The sequence below is a fragment of the Engystomops pustulosus genome, chromosome 11, assembly GCF_040894005.1.
Source record: "Engystomops pustulosus chromosome 11, aEngPut4.maternal, whole genome shotgun sequence".
Lineage (NCBI taxonomy): Eukaryota > Metazoa > Chordata > Amphibia > Anura > Leptodactylidae > Engystomops > Engystomops pustulosus.
This window is the reverse complement of record NC_092421.1, coordinates 77,350,999-77,368,875: the sequence shown is the minus strand read 5'-3', so window position 1 is coordinate 77,368,875 and position 17,877 is coordinate 77,350,999. Positions and strand designations below refer to the sequence as shown.

The following is a 17,877-nucleotide window of genomic DNA, read 5'->3' as shown; positions in this document are numbered from 1 at the left end:
AATCACCATAGATATGATGTGCGGGGGTTTCAGTAATTAATAAGGGATTAATAATCCCAGGCCTGGCACAGGGTTTATGGGAATCTTCCATTTATTTAGCATATTGTATAATAGAATGATACAAAAAAAACAATACAAATAACAGATTGATACAAAGAAACAAACAACGTAAATAACAAAAACAAACAGATTGATACAATGATACAAAGACACAAATAAGACTCATTTAAAGGGGCAGTGCAAATTTTTAATCATTCTCATCCGCGAATTCTACATTATAGACATCAATACTGACATTTTGACTTTATTTACTTTGTTGCAACAACAATATTGCTTTGTTCTCTAAGAAAACTACTGGAAGGATGAGGCAGAGAATCCAAACAGGTCACAAGTTCTTCAAAATCTCACTGAAGTCTCCTCTGAGAGGTGATAAAGGGGGTGTCATGGGGATTAATAATTCCTATGTAAATGAGAGATGCAAATAGATGCAGCAGGTTGAGGCTGGCGGATACATCTGCATGGAGTTTGCATGTTCTCCTGTGTACATTTGGGTCTTCTCCAGGATCTCAGGTTTCCACCTGCCAAGAATTGACTGACAGGGTAATTGGCTTTCTATAAAATTGGACAGATGAATTATAGATATTAGATTGCGAGCTCCAATGATGCACAAGGCTATGGTATATGCCAGCACTATATAAAGTATCTGGACAGGGGGGTCTGTATGTAAAGAGCAGGTGATCCCCCTAATAATCTGAAAGTGAGACATCATCCATGTGGTCTGCCACTATCTCAATGATCTCCCTGTGGCCGAGTCCTGATCAGCCTGTTATAACCTCTACTATGTGTACATCTCAGTAGGTTGACCACTTACCTCCCTTTCAGTTCATTTAACCATACAGTATGGCTGGGTTATTTTAGGTCACTAGCTGTAAAGCAAACACACATTACCAATACAGGTTATATGCTAGAGCACACAGAAACATACAGGAGTATATACATAAGGAGTAATATTTGTTACATTTATATTTTGAGGGAATTATTAATGGAAAGAGTACAAGAGGACAACTGACAGTACCGAGTTGTAGTTTGGATTTACAGTGCAGCTCTCAGGAAAAAGGGGGTATGTACTAATATCAAATACTGCTCCTATGTACAAGAATATAACTACTATAATACTGCCCCCTATGTACAGGAATATAACTACTATAATACTGCCCCCTATGTACAGGAATATAACTAGTATAATACTGCTCCCTATGTACAAGAATATAACTACTATAATACTGCCCCCTATGTACAGGAATATAACTACTATAATACTGCCTCCTATGTACAGGAATATAACTACTATAATACTGCCTCCTATGTACAGGAATATAACTACTACAATACTGCCTCCTATGTACAGGAATATAACTACTATAATACTGCCCCCTATGTACAGGAATATAACTACTATAATACTGCCCCCTATATACAAGAATATAACTACTATAATACTGCCTCCTATGTACAGGAATATAACTACTATAATACTGCCCCCTATGTACAGGGATATAACTACTATAATACTGCCTCCTATGTACAGGAATATAACTACTATAATACTGACCCTATGTACAGGAATATAACTACTATAATACTGCCTCCTATGTACAGGAATATAACTACTATAATACTGCCCCCTATGTACAGGAATATAACTACTACAATACTGCCCCCTATGTACAGGAATATAACTACTATAATACTGCCCCCTATGTACAAGAATATAACTACTATAATACTGCCTCCTATGTACAGGAATATAACTACTATAATACTGCCCCCTATGTACAGGAATATAACTACTATAATACTGCCCCCTATGTACAGGAATATAACTACTACAATACTGCCCCCTATGTACAGGAATATAACTACTATAATACTGCCCCCTATGTACAAGAATATAACTACTATAATACTGCCCCCTATGTACAAGAATATAACTACAATAATACTGCCCCCTATGTACAAGAATATAACTACTATAATACTGCCCCCTATGTACAGGAATATAACTACTATAATACTGCCCCCTATGTACAGGAATATAACTACTATAATACTGCCCCCTATGTACAAGAATATAACTACTATAATACTGCCCCCTATGTACAAGAATATAACTACTATAATACTGCCCCCTATGTACAAGAATATAACTACTATAATACTGCTCCCTATGTACAGGAATATAACTACTATAATACTGCCCCCTATGTACAGGAATATAACTACTATAATACTGCCCCCTATGTACAAGAATATAACTACTATAATACTGCCCCCTATGTACAGGACTATAACTACTATAATACTGCCCCCTATGTACAAGAATATAACTACTATAATACTACCCCTATGTACAGGAATATAACTACTATAATACTGCCCCCTATGTACAGGAATATAACTACTATAATACTGCCCCCTATGTACAGGAATATAACTACTATAATACTGCCCCCTATGTACAAGAATATGCTAACTATAATACTGCCCCCTATGTACAGGAATATAACTACTATAATACTGCCCCTTATGTACAAGAATATAACTACTATAATACTTCCCCCTATGTACTGGAATATAACTACTATAATACTGCCCCCTATGTACAAGAATATAACTACTATAATACTGCTCCCTATGTACAAGAATATAATTACTATAATACTGCTCCCTATGTACAGGTATATAACTACTATAATACTGCCCCCTGTGTACAAGAATATAACTACTATAATACTGCCCCCTATGTACAAGAATATAACTACTATAATACTGCCCCCTATGTACAAGAATATAACTACTATAATACTGCCCCCTATGTACAAGAATATAACTACTATAATACTGCCCCCTATGTACAAGAATATAACTACTATAATACTGCCCCCTATGTACAAGAATATAACTACTATAATACTGCCCCCTATGTACAAGAATATAACTACTATAATACTGCCCCCTATGTACAAGAATATAACTACTATAATACTGCCCCTATGTACAGGAATATAACTACTATAATACTGCCCACTATGTACAAGAATATAACTACTATAATACTGCTCCCTATGTACAAGAATATAACTACTATAATACTGCCCCCTATGTACAGGAATATAACTACTATAATACTGCCCCCCTATGTACAAGAATATAACTACTATAATACTGCCCCCTATGTACAAGAATATAACTACTATAATACTGCCCCCTATGTACAGGAATATAACTACTATAATACTGCCCCCTATGTACAGGAATATAACTACTATAATACTGCCCCCTATGTACAAGAATATAACTACTATAATACTGCCCCCTATGTACAAGAATAGAACTGCTATAATACTGCCCCCTATGTACAAGAATATAACTACTATAATACTGCCCCCTATGTACAAGAATATAACTACTATAATACTGCCCCCTATGTACAAGAATATAACTACTATAATACTGCCCCCTATGTACAAGAATATAACTACTATAATACTGCCCCCTATGTACAAGAATATAACTGCTATAATACTGCCCCCTATGTACACGAATATAACTACTATAATACTGCCCCCTATGTACAAGAATATACTAACTATCATACTGCCCCTATGTACAAGAATATAACTACTATAATACTGCCCCCTATGTACAAGAATATAACTACTATAATACTGCCCCCTATGTACAAGAATATAACTACTATAATACTGCCCCCTATGTACAAGAATATAACTACTATAATACTGCATGCAGAGTATTGCACTACAAGTTTATCCCAAACATATTACCCAGGTTATAAGAGCAGGATACAATGTGTTCTCCCCCCTTTATCAGTGGGTATCACCCGTGAGAGCCCCTTCCTGTGCTGTATATATTGTAGGTCATGACTATACACAGCACGGGGGCTGCAGCCATAATATGTATGTGTCAGATTTATGGTGTATATACATGAAAGATTAGATGTGTAGGCGACAGCCCCCTCCATGTACTCATCCTATATGTGTGTATACAAGGCGTCTGCAGCTTCTCAACAAATACATCTGTTTATATAACATGGGACAAGTCGGCAATAAGCGGAATATAACAATGCAGTCAATCAAAGGCTTTTCCCACCTGTGCTCGGCGCTGAATGGCGGCATTATGGATACACAATCTATTTTAGGAATCAAATATGAATCTTTCATTCTAGTATCAGGCCCAGGACTAGCAGCACATGGAGTTACAGCATGATTTAACGGAGTTCGAATTAGAAAGCTGGGTAGGAATTTTACAAAGAAACAGCGCCCCCTTTGTGTGTTGGTGGAGTGTAGTATTGCAGCGCAGCCTAATTTGTGTAACTGGCCTCTTAGATAGTTGTCTTAGTAGGTACCAATAAATAAAAATTCATCCGGCTACTGTCTAAAAGGTATTGCCCAATTAAAGGGGTTTGAAAATTCAGTGATTGTGTAACCACTGGTGTGCCATTCAACCAGTTCGGACCCTGGTTCCTTCTCTTCCAGTCCCATCCCGACCCAAAGTGGTGAGGCTCCTGGGAATAAGTCATCAGCAGTGAAATCACCGACCACGAACATGTGATCCCTTAGGTAACCAGTGGCCCATTGGGAGCCACTTCTGGTCCAAATGGGACCTGAATATTAGGGACAGGTTCATGCCACAAGAATGTGACCCGAGGATCATGAAGTATCCCTACTTTTTTATTTTACAGTTTTCTGGCACCATAGAAATCCCCTTTAAGGCCATCATGACCAAAACATCAAATATGCACATTTGGGACACATCCCTATAGAGGACAGTTTAGTTAAGCCCCTCCTCCTTGTTCATTAAAATTCAGCTTCTTATTGCAATAGTGTTAGTTGACCGTGAGAACTTGATATGAGCAGCAACAAGAGATCTCTGGTCTCTGATCTCTTATTGGTTATATAGGTCATTCTAAGAATGCTGAGACTTTCGCTGTGAGAGAGGGAGGTAAAGCTGCTAAATCCACAGTCCGGACACAGAACGGCTCACAACACTGTAAAATAGTGGGAAATAATGAGCAATCGACGTCCCGACGCATAAATCTGGTGAAGCTGGCAAACGCCCCAGTCCTTTGTTCCTGTTATTAATGGATAGACCCCGAATTCCTCTACCACATCATAAATCAAGGTGCTGCTCCGGCTCCGAGGAGGACAAATGTCCTAATATTTAAAAATAGAAGCCAGGAGAGAATTTTTAATTGTAGAACCTTTGGATTGGCGGAATTCCCAAGCGGATGAATTAATGGGGACATCCCCTTTAATTAAGACTTTTTAATTAGGAGCATAATTCCATTCTATACAGGGACACTAATTACATCATAATCAATTTCCTATCCAATCCAGAGATCGCTACACTTTGTGTATCTCATCCCTTCCCTCTTGTTTCACTAGTGACTGCTCAATGGGCTGTACAGATGGAGCAGACTTAAAGGGGAGGTTATCCTGCCTCAAGTTATTGCTTCCTGAATTACATTAATAACCAGTTCAGCTCCGGATACTAATTCAGTCAGTCTCCCAAAGGCTCCATAAAGGTGGGACCCCTAGTGATCAGCTGTGATCTGTGTGAGAAGTGTCCAAGTCTCCTACAGCGCCTCCGCAGGAGAAACGGAGTATTACACAATTTCAATAGGAATCAGGAATTTATTATTCCACCCAAATTCTTCTAGACACTATTTATAGCTACTGACTGACAGATGAGGTCCTTCTCCCGAATAATGGAAAGGGATTTTATTTCTATTTGCTTTGATGGTGTCTTATATTTATCATTGATGGTTCAAGCACTGGGACCACCAATGATCACAAGGGACTGCAAGTGAACGGAGCTGTGGTGGGACATACAAGTCCACCGATCCATTCACACAGGGCACTTCAGACCCCTGTAATCACTTATGATCAGATATTATCCCCTGTCCTATATTTAGAAGATTAGTGTATGTCTTGGGACAACCCCTTTAAGTATGTATTGGGACAACCCCTTTAAGTATGTCTCGGGACAACCCCCTTTCATCATAATTTTTAGGTCCCAGGTTCTGACTCTTTTTAAGAAAAAAGGGAAAACCTTAAATGGAATTTTCTGGCACATTATTATCCCTATTTATGCTACAATTTCTGACTTTTTAAGTGGGTGGGGCTTATCAGAAGAGACAAGACTCCATGTAGACATTAAAACCATAATTTCAGTCACAAAGATAACATACTCACTGACCCCCGCTGCCACTAGAGGGAGCTCACTGTATACAGAATATATGAGTATGTTGTCATCTCACAAGCTCCCTCTAGTGGTGACGGCCAGTAGCTGGAATGTTTTTTTTTTATAGCTATACAGAGGATTTGTGTCTTTGTATCAGCGCTCCAGTCCTCCTCAATGTCCTGTAGAGGGACTTAAGAGAGATTTTATGGGATAGTGAAACAACCCTTTAATCCCTTCTTGGTAAGGACAGGAAGTGGTTAAATTTCATCCTATTTTTTGAGGTCACGCTCTGTATTGAGTCTGTTCCCAGGACGCCATGATTTCTAACATTCCCTGATTAAATAAGAAAGTGTCTGTGTGTGTGGGGCAATAACTATGGACTAATCCATCGGTCCACCCTATAACCTACTGTACAATGACTGAGGACGTCCTGCTTTAGACTGGGGGGAGGGCGGGAATTGGGGAGAAATTGGAAATCCCGGTTTTAGGAGAATCAGAAATTTAATCAAGACTTCCGATACTGGAAGTGCCAAAAATGCCGATTTAGAGACAGGAGGTTTCAAAGGTCATGTGATCCATCTGGGCCAAACATGTTGCCACTTCCAGAACTTCCCATGGGAGATCAGTCACCTCTGCAGGTCTCTGCTGGCTGGAAAGTATTACTAGCATCATGAAGGGTGTGAATACTTTCGCAACACTGTCTTTGATCTAATCCAAATACCCCAATACACTCAAAAAGTCACTAAAAAGAACCTATACAGACTAAGATAAATGACCCCCAATGTCCTATCTGCAGGCAGCATGTTATAGAGCAGGAAGAGCTGAGCAGATTGTACATAGTATCCTATCTGCAAGCAGCATGTTATAGAGCAGGAAGAGCTGAGCAGATTGTGCATAGAGTCCTTTCTGCAGGCAGCATGTTATAGAGCAGGAGGAGCTGAGCAGATTGTGCATAGAGTCCTATCTGCAGGCAGCATGTTATAGAGCAGGAGGAGCTGAGCAGATTATACATTGTGTCCTATCTGCAGGTAGCATGTTATAAAGCAGGAGGAGCTGAGCAGATTGTACACAGTGTCCTATCTGCAGGCAGCATGTTATAGAGCAGGAGGAGATGAGCATATTGTCCATAGTGTCCTATCTGCAGGTAGCATGTTATAAAGCAGGAGGAGCTGAGCAGATTGTCCACAGTGTCCTATCTGCAGGCAGCATGTTATAGAGCAGGAGGAGATGAGCATATTGTCCATAGTGTCCTATCTGCAGGCAGCATGTTATAGAGCAAGAGGAGCTGAGCAGATTGTCCATAGTGTCCTATATGCAGGCAGCATGTTATAGAGCAGGTGATGAGCAGATTGTCCATAGTGTCCTATCTTCAGGCAGCATGTAATAGAGCAGGAGGAGCTGAGCAGATTCTACATAGTGTCCTATCTGCAGGCAGCATGTTATAGAGCAGGAGGAGCTGAGCAGATTCTACTTAGTGTCCTATCTGCAGGCAGCATGTTATAGAGCAGGAGGAGCTGAGCAGATTGTACATAGTGTCCTATCTGCAGGCAGCATGTTGTAGAGTAGGAGGAGCTGAGCAGATTCTACTTAGTGTCCTATCTGCAGGCAGCATATTATAGAGCAGGAGTAGGTGAGAAGATTGAACATAGCGTCCTATCTGCAGGCAGTATGTTATAGAGCAGGAGGAGTTGAGCAGATTGTACATAGTGTCCTATCTGCAGGCATAGAGCATGTTATAGAGCAGGAAGCACTATGTACAATATTTTTATTCAATTCTGATCTATAACCTGCTGCTGCCAGTTCAGATTTATTTTTTTATGTTTATTTTTATGTCTCTATGTAAAAAAAAAGGGCAAATGACACTTATAAACACATATGTAAAACAAATCGATCCCACTAATCGTATTAATTGTAACACATTGTAACATAGGGTCACATAACTCGGTGGTTTGATTGACATGTTGTGTGTACGGGGAAGGTGACCGCTGGCTGTTGTCTGTCCTTTGTCACTTCTAATATAATCACTTAGATTTGTGGTGGCATCATCAGGGGCTTCACTATAGGAGGTCTTGGTCCAGCCACGACCTCAGGAGGTAGGTGTCTGTAGGTAGTCACCACGACGTGTCTTCCATCACCCCCCAGCAGGTCTATAGCTATTCCCAGGCTGCTGATCGCTGTGTGATCTTCTTCCTTTTTCTCGAATTCCACATTTTCTGCAAATTTTTTGGTGCAACACAGAGAAATTGAACTCTTATCAACGCTCAGAAAGCCCGATGACTATGTCCACCTAATGATCTCAAACAAAGGGGCCGTCACTAAATTTCCATCTTAAAGGGATGCTGCAATTATCCATCTAACCAGCATGTCTAATTACCTCCGAGCTTTATTAAACGAAAATGCAAATGAGCTTCACAATTTGCTGTCCTGGCTTGATTCTGGGCTATTGATTGAGACTTGGGCAGAGATGAGGAATCCTTGCTCCTCTAGTGTTTGGAAAAAGTCGAATCTTCCCAATTTGTGCTGTGATGTGAGAGAGTAATATGTCTATACGGATGATAAAGTCCTCACCTCCTCCATTTATACTGTGTGCCTATAGCTTTAAGGAGGCAGCAGAGCTGAGATTGTCATTTGGCTTAAATTATTCATCTCCTGGTGGACTAATATTCCGGCTTCGAAGAGTTAAATGTCAAAATCAGCTCTGCTACACCTACGGCAGCATAGTCCCGAACTCGTCTTTTCCTGATGTGGAAGTCGCCATGGTAATATCTAGTTAAGTCTTTTGCTCTACAGCTTTTTAATGTGGTAGCATTGACTTGTCGGAGAACATTGGCAGATAGCGCTCCGGCTTTTGTGACGGTGGGAACGGGTCTTGGATGGATTGGGAGGTCGGCCTAATCCTCTTACTATTGAATACACACGCACGGATTCCGACATTTGCTGCTAAATATTGACAGCAATTTAGTTGATGGTTTGTGACATCATAAAAGGACCGTGGCGCTGGAAGGAGACATCTGCTGCTGGGTTTTACCGAGTAACAATGATGGTTGGCTGAAGTTTCCGAGAATAATGGAGGGTCTACCTAGGATGGGGCTACGGGCTGGACACAAAAATACATAAAGGACCTTGTGTAGAAACCAGTGTTGCTCATAGAGGTCTCTATTTCTTTCCACTACTGGTGGGGACATATCCATTATTGTCTCAAGACGTCTTCTTGGATCAAATAAGGTCTTATGGGTCCAGGGACATCCTAGTGTCTCTAGTCATTCTCAAGGTTTCCAGATGTCTTCATGGATCAAATAAGGTCTTATGGGTCCAGTGTCATCCAAGTGTCTCTAGTCATTCTCAAGGTTTCTAGACGTCTTCTCTGATCAAATCAGGTCTTATGGGTCCAGTGTCATCCTAGTGTCTCTAGTCATTCTCAAGGTTTCCAGATGTCTTCATGGATCAAATAAGGTCTTATGGGTCCAGTGTCATCCAAGTGTCTCTAGTCATTCTCAAGGTTTCTAGACGTCTTCATGGATCAAACAAGGTCTTATGGGTCGAGTGCCGTCCTAGTGTCTCTAGTCATTCTCAAGGTTTCTAGATGTCTTCAAGGATCAAATAAGGTCTTATGGGTCCAGTGTCAACCTAGTGTCTCTAGTCATTCTCAAGGTTTCTAGACGTCTTCTCTGATCAAATAAGGTCTTATGGGTCCAGTGTCATCCTAGTATCTGTAGTCATTCTCAAGGTTCCTAGATGTCTTCATGGATCAAATGAGGTCTTATGGGTCCAGTGTCATCCTAGTGTCACTGGTGATTCTCAAGGTTTCCAGATGTCTTCATGGATCAAATAAGGTCTTATGGGTCCAGTGCCATCCTAGTGTCTCTAGTCATTCTCAAGGTTTCTAGATGTCTTCATGGATCAAATGAGGTCTTATGGGTCCAGTGTCATCCTAGTGTCACTGGTGATTCTCAAGGTTTCCAGATGTCTTCATGGATCAAATAAGGTCTTATGGGTCCAGTGCCATCCTAGTGTCTCTAGTCATTCTCAAGGTTTCTAGATGTCTTCATGGATCAAATAAGGTCTTATGGGTCCAGTGTCATCCTAGTGTCTCTAGTCATTCTCAAGGTTTCTAGATGTCTTCATGGATCAAATGAGGTCTTATGGGTCCAGTGTCATCCTAGTGTCACTGGTGATTCTCAAGGTTTCCAGATGTCTTCATGGATCAAATCAGGTCTTATGGGTCCAGTGTCATCCTAGCGTCTCTAGTCATTCTCAAGGTTTCTAGATGTCTTCATGGATCAAATAAGGTCTTATGGGTCCAGTGTCATCCTAGTGTCTCTAGTCATTCTCAAGGTTTATAGACGTCTTCTCTGATCAAATCAGGTCTTATGGGTCCAGTGTCATCCTAGTGTCTCTAGTCATTCTCAAGGTTTCTAGATGTCTTCATGGATCAAATAAGGTCTTATGGGTCCAGTGTCATCCTAGATTCTCTAGTCATTCTCAAGGTTTCTAGACGTCTTCTCTGATCAAATCAGGTCTTATGGGTCCAGTGTCATCCTAGTGTCTCTAGTCATTCTCAAGGTTTATAGACGTCTTCTCTGATCAAATCAGGTCTTATGGGTCCAGTGTCATCCTAGTGTCTCTAGTCATTCTCAAGGGTTCCAGATGTCTTCATGGATCAAATAAGGTCTTATGGGTCCAGTGTCATCCTAGTGTCTCTAGTCATTCTCAAGGTTTCTAGATGTCTTCATGGATCAAATAAGGTCTTATGGGTCCAGTGTCATCCTAGTGTCTCTAGTCATTCTCAAGGTTCCTAGATGTCTTCATGGATCAAATGAGGTCTTATGGGTCCAGTGTTATCCTAGTGTCTCTAGTCATTCTCAAGGTTTCTAGATGTCTTCATGGATCAAATAAGGTCTTATGGGTCCAGTGTCATCCTAGTGTCCATAGTCATTCTCAAGGTTTCTAGACGTCTTCTCTGATCAAATGAGGTCTTATGGGTCCAGTGTTATCCTAGTGTCCATAGTCATTCTCAAGGTTTCTAGATGTCTTCATGGATCAAATGAGGTCTTATGGGTCCAGTGTCATCCTAGTGTCTTTAGTCATTCTCAAGGTTTCTAGACGTCTTCTCTGATCAAATAAGGTCTTATGGGTCCAGTGCCATCCTAGTGTCTCTAGTCATTCTCAAGGTTTCTAGATGTCTTCATGGATCAAATAAGGTCTTATGGGTCCAGTGTCATCCAAGTGTCTCTAGTCATTCTCAAGGTTTCTAGATGTCTTCATGGATCAAATAAGGTCTGATGGGTCCAGTGTCATCCTAGTGTCTCTAGTCATTCTCAAGGTTTCTAGACGTCTTCTCTGATCAAATAAGGTCTTATGGGTCCAGTGTCATCCTAGTGTCTCTAGTCATTCTCAAGGTTTCTAGATGTCTTCATGGATCAAATAAGGTCTTATGGGTCCAGTGTCATCCTAGTGTCTTTAGTCATTCTCAAGGTTTCTAGACGTCTTCTCTGATCAAATAAGGTCTTATGGGTCCAGTGTCATCCTAGTGTCCATAGTCATTCTCAAGGTTTCTAGACGTCTTCTCTGATCAAATGAGGTCTTATGGGTCCAGTGTTATCCTAGTGTCCATAGTCATTCTCAAGGTTTCTAGATGTCTTCATGGATCAAATGAGGTCTTATGGGTCCAGTGTCATCCTAGTGTCTTTAGTCATTCTCAAGGTTTCTAGACGTCTTCTCTGATCAAATAAGGTCTTATGGGTCCAGTGTCATCCTAGTGTCCATAGTCATTCTCAAGGTTTCTAGATGTCTTCATGGATCAAATGAGGTCTTATGGGTCCAGTGTCATCCTAGTGTCCATAGTCATTCTCAAGGTTTCTAGATGTCTTCATGGATCAAATGAGGTCTTATGGGTCCAGTGTTATCCTAGTGTCCGCAGCCATTCTCAAGGTTTCTAGATGTCTTCATGGATCAAATGAGGTCTTATGGGTCCAGTGTTATCCTAGTGTCTCTAGTCATTCTCAAGGTTTCTAGATGTCTTCATGGATCAAATAAGGTCTTATGGGTCCAGTGTCATCCTAGTGTCCATAGTCATTCTCAAGGTTTCTAGATGTCTTCATGGATCAAATAAGGTCTTATGGGTCCAGTGTTATCCTAGTGTCTCTAGTCATTCTCAAGGTTTCTAGATGTCTTCATGGATCAAATAAGGTCTTATGGGTCCAGTGTTATCCTAGTGTTTCTAGTCATTCTCAAGGTTTCTAGACGTCTTCTCTGATCAAATAAGGTCTTATGGGTCCAGTGTCATCCTAGTGTCCATAGTCATTCTCAAGGTTTCTAGATGTCTTCATGGATCAAATAAGGGCTTATGGGTCCAGTGTTATCCTAGTGTTTCTAGTCATTCTCAAGGTTTCTAGATGTCTTCATGGATCAAATAAGGTCTTATGGGTCCAGTGTCATCCTAGTGTCTCTGGTTATTCTCAAGGTTTCTAGATGTCTTCATGGATCAAATAAGGTCTTATGAGTCCAGTGTTATCCTAGCGTCTCTAGTCATTCTCAAGGTTTTTAGATGTCTTCATGGATTGCAAAGAAAATGGCCATTGTGATCAATAAGGTACCCAGCTTTGTAGGGTCAGCTAATTCCATCCATAACTGGTGGTGGCAAATATAATACTGGATCGTGTAAGGTCTCCGGGGTACATTGTTATCCTGTGGTCCCTAGTTATTGTCAAGGTTGTAGAAGTCGTCATGGATTCCAAAGAAGCTGGCCAAAGTGACGAACAAAATTCCAAGCTCTCTAGAGACTACTGATTTAATTCGTTACTGGTGGTGGTACGTGCACTAAGGTGTCTAGATGTGTTCTTCTATCACAAGTTCTCATGGTTGTATTGTAATCCTGTGGTCCCTAGTCATTTTCAAGATGTCTTCATGGATTGTAAAGAAGCTGGCCGTTTTGACCACCAAGATTATCAGCTCTGTAGGGTATATTTGCTAATTTCATCCATTACTGGTGGTAGCATGAACAATTCTGTCTCTAAATGCCTTCTTGGATCAAATGAGGTCTCAGGAGTGCAGCGTCATCCTATGGTCCCTTGTTATTCTCAAGGTTTCTAGATGTCTTCATGGATTGTGAAGAAGTTGGCCGTATTGACCAACAAGATTCCTAGCTCTGTAGGGTTTGATAATTTCATCTGTTACTGGTAGTAGCATGGACAATTCTGTCTCTAAATGCCTTCTTGGATCAAATGAGGTCTAATTGGTGCAGTGTCATCCTATGGTCCCCCTAGTTATTCTCAAGGTTTCTAGATGTCTCCATGGATTGTGAAAAAGCTGGCCATTGTGACCATAAACTTCCTTCTCTCTAGGGTCTGCTAATTCCATCCATCCAATACTGTGTCTAAAAGTCTATATGGATTCTACAAGATCAGAGGGTTGCAGAATAATCTTGTGATCCATGGTCATTGTCTAGGTTGCTAGATGTCCTATAAATCATGGGGAAGTTGCACATATTATCAGGATTACTGCTCCCTAAGGATTGCCTATTCCTTCCAATAATGGTAGTGGTAAAGGCAATATTGTCTCTAGCTGTCGTGATGAATTCTATAAGGTCTCATGGTTACAATGACATCTTATAGTCCCTACTTATGTTCAAGTATCTATATGTCCACATGGATTTCTGAGAAGTGGCCCATAGTGGCCAAGAAGATGGCTGCTTATTCCTGTCATTCCTAGTGCTGGAATAAGCAATATGTCTAGATTTCCCTAATCATATAAGGTCTCAGTGTTGAAGTGTCATTGTATGGTGCCTAGTCATTCTCAAGTTTTCTAGATGTGTCCAGAGGTCTCATGGTTGCGAAGAAGTATTCGCACATGGTGGCCATCAAGATTTTTGCTCAGTAATGGCAATTTTTTCCTTCGATACTGGCCTTAGCACAAAAGTGTCTCTATATGTCTCCATGAATCCTACAAGTTCTCATTGGTACAGTGCCATGGTGTATGGTTCCTGGTCATTATAGATGTCTCCATGCATCCCACAAGTTCTCATTGGTACAGTGTCATGGTGTATGGTCCCTGGTCATTCTAGAAGTCTCCATGGATCCTCTAATTTCTCAAGGTTCCTGAACGCAAAGACAAAAAGTTGTAGAGTTGTCCATAATGACCAACAAGGTTACAGCTCGGGAGGGTTTTCTTAGTCCTTCCATTAGTGGTGGTGCAAACAATATTTGTTTCTTCTAGGTCCTGTTTCTTATGTTAGTTCCTATAACTTTTTCCTGTTTCTTTTTGTGTATTTTAATAGTTCCTAAAAGCACGAACCAGGTTTTTGTAATATGTTTTAATGTTTTCTATAACTTTCTGTTCTATCTTCTTATTTGGCAAATAGTGCGTTACTCTTGCATCTTTAGCCAACGATAACTGAAAAAATGTAATATTCCAAATTTTTGGTAAGGAGTTGTTTTGGGTTCTCATGACTATAATTTTTTTAAATTATTTGTGACCAAAATAGTCAAATCAGAAAATTTTGAACCACATATTTTGGGCAGTTTAAGTCTTTTCATAAACGTCTTATTCTTCATTCGTCTTCTCCTGGCCTCGGCAATATGTCATCTTATGATTCCCAGTCTGCAGGGTTTTCTAGATGTCTTTGTAGATCTTTTAAGTTCTCAAGGTTGAAGTGTCGTCTTATGGTCCCTTGTGGTTCTCATAGTTTGTTGCCCTCAAATTAGAAAAGTTTCAGGACTACTGTGTCATCTTATGGTATCTACAGGTGCTCAAGGTTTCTAGATGTTTAACTGTAATGTTCTGCCACATCTGATGGTTCCTTAATATGTTTTTAGATGTCTTTATGGACCCTGTAAGGCAGTGATTTTCAAGTGATTTTTTTGAGCCGCGGCACACTTTTTATACTTAGAAAATCCTGGGGCACACCACCAACCAAAAGCACAAAATGACACTAAAACAGTCATATTATACATATAGTTAATAATATAGATTCTAATAAAAAAGGATAACCCCCTCATATATTCAATCCCATGTAACCTCATAAATACAGTCCCACGTATAAGAGCACATGATTATCAGCATCCTATACTGTGGTGATGTGCACTGTACAGCGTCACAGTATACGGTGCTGATTATTATGTGGCTCATATACTGCAAAATAAAGAGGTACAATGAGAAGTACTATGGCCATGAGGCCAGAGTACAAGTGCCAGCTCATATACTCAGCATATGAGCTGGTACTTGTAGTACTCCACCCTCATGACTATAGTATTTCTCATTTTACATTTCTCATTGTTATATGTAGTATACTGCTGGAGTACTACAAGTACCAGCTCATATGCTGAGTATTCTGCCAACAGCTCATATAGTCAGCATTATTGGTGGGCATTACCTTGGCGGTGGGCAAATGCGAGAGTCTCTCCGCTCTCAGGATGATGCGCCGGCCTCGGTGATGTCATTTTGTCGTGCGAGGTTCAAAGCTTGCGCATGTGTTATTGTACATATCTCCTACATTGTAAGAAGCCGTGACTGCGCATCACTGCGCATTGCCAGGAAACAAAACACAGGGAGCATCATAGCTTGCGGCACACCCGACCACCCGGAACCCTGGAACACTGGTTGAAAATCACTGCAGTAAGGACTCATGGATGATGTGCTCTAGAAATCTCCATTTTATTAGATATCAATGGATGCTTGAAGGTCTAAAGTTTCATTATACTTCCAGCTAATAGGTAGATACTCTAAAAGTCAACATCCAACCCTCTAAATGTTATCATCGAGGAACCTTCTTATAGTTGGTTCTAGAGGCAAAGCTTTTGTAAATGGAGCTTTATTTGAAGACTCCAAAGTTTTCCTGAAACCTGACCATTTCTCTTAGTTATCTGAATTGTCATTGGAGAGTCATTGAGCTCTGTCCTGGCATGGTCCTCTGTAGAGTAGTGGGGTTATCCAAGTTCGAGGCCCTCTATCCCATCATTTCATAACCAAATTTATCAGATAATCCACATTGAGCACAAGACTGAGGGGATGATGCAAGACACTTTCATTAGAGTAGAACCTCCCATATTCGTCAGGTCTCCTTGATCCCCCTCTAATCCCGCTGTATACATAACACTAATGTTTAGCTCTTAAAGCCGTCGGAGTATTTACATAGTTTAAGTATTTAGAGCGGAGCGACGTCTGGTGTGACTCCCGATTATTTATAGCTACTGTACATTAGTGGTTTATTATACAGACCTGCAGGAGAGCGTTCTAGCTGAGAGCCTCAACATTCAGCAAGTGGGTAATTAAAGGGGTTCTCCGCTTCAAAAAAGAGTCCTTCAAGGCGCATGATAAACTGATCGTAAAGTGCAGTCTTGCCGGCACCAGCTGTGAAAATCTAGTACAAAGTCTCCAATTTCCCTGCGGTGCCCCCCGTAGGAAAGGTGAAGCAATGCATGATTCTTATTTAAAATGGTAGACTCACCTTTTGCTTTGATTTTGGGTACGTTTCTATTGTCGGACCAGAACTCCTTTGGCCCATCGGATAAAATTTTTGTTGGATCCTACCATTTATCATTCCCTATTAAAAAAATGTAGTAACCTCCAAATTAAATTGTTTTTCTTGACCTCTGGGGCCCATCATTGTGCTCTGAGCCCACTGGAGGTGGGTTCTCTGGTGGTCCAGTCTAACACCCACCCAGAACTCACCGATGTTGCCTCGTATTGGTCTTGTGCATGATATTTTTTGGATAACATTAGCTAATGGAGGACCAGACTAAAAATAACAATGACTACAGATAGGGTGGCACGGTGGCACTTCTGCCTTGCAGTGCTGGGGTCATGGGTTCGAATCCCACACAGGTCAACATCTGCAAAGAGTTTGTACGTTCTCTCCGTGTTTGTGTGGGTTTCCTACGGGTCCTCTGGTTTCCTCCCACACTACAAAACATACTGGTAGGTTGATTAGATTGTGAGCCCCATTGGGGACAGGGACTGATGTGGAAGCTTTGTGCAGCGCTGCATAATCTGTGTGCGCTATATAAATAAAGAATTATTATTAATATGACCAGGATCTGGATGACAGGTCAGAAATGGGCTTCCAGAGTCAGGAAGAGACAGAGGTAATGCGAGTGGCTGTACATCATGTTGTGAAATAAATTTACATCTGGGCCAAATTCAATGTTACTGCTTCAAAGATGACGCCGTCCATCATAGAGCACTCATATCAACCAGAGGAGGGATGATGATGGGCTTAAAGGACCGGAACCAATGTGATCATGGGACAAAGTTACAATCTGTTCAGACCCTGATTCTGAAATTTTGGAATGTGGAAACTGACAGGACCGATAGACTGACCAGAAATCACCTGCACGTGTCTGTAGACCCAATCAGTATTTTCTTAGTGTAGTTATTGTATAATGCAAAATATTTTATCATCCTGGACCTAAAACTGATGAACAGGATTTTATTCCACCACTTCTGTATTCCACCACCGGATAAAGCTGAAAATCTGAGACTCCAAGTCAAGGAAGCAGATTAGGAAATTTCTCTAAGTAAAAGTAAATGTATAAGATGATATTTTAGGTTAGTATCTATTATTATAGATTATTTCATCTTTACAATCCGCTTCTTTATTTGGAAACATAAAAACAA

The 17,877-nt window shown here is 40.6% G+C and overlaps 1 protein-coding gene and 1 long non-coding RNA gene across 4 annotated transcripts in view; one reads left to right on the top strand and one right to left on the bottom strand.

Moving 5' to 3' along the window:
* The window catches only part of KCNIP2 (potassium voltage-gated channel interacting protein 2), a 326,572-nt gene that overhangs the window by 1,403 nt on the left and 307,292 nt on the right, over positions 1-17,877 (top strand). The gene's annotated exons all lie outside the window — the stretch shown is intronic.
* Positions 8,141-9,258, bottom strand: LOC140106239 (uncharacterized). Its single transcript, XR_011850741.1, has 2 exons — positions 8,639-9,258; positions 8,141-8,551 (listed from the first exon to the last, which is right to left on the bottom strand). It is a non-coding gene; the product is annotated as an uncharacterized lncRNA (long non-coding RNA).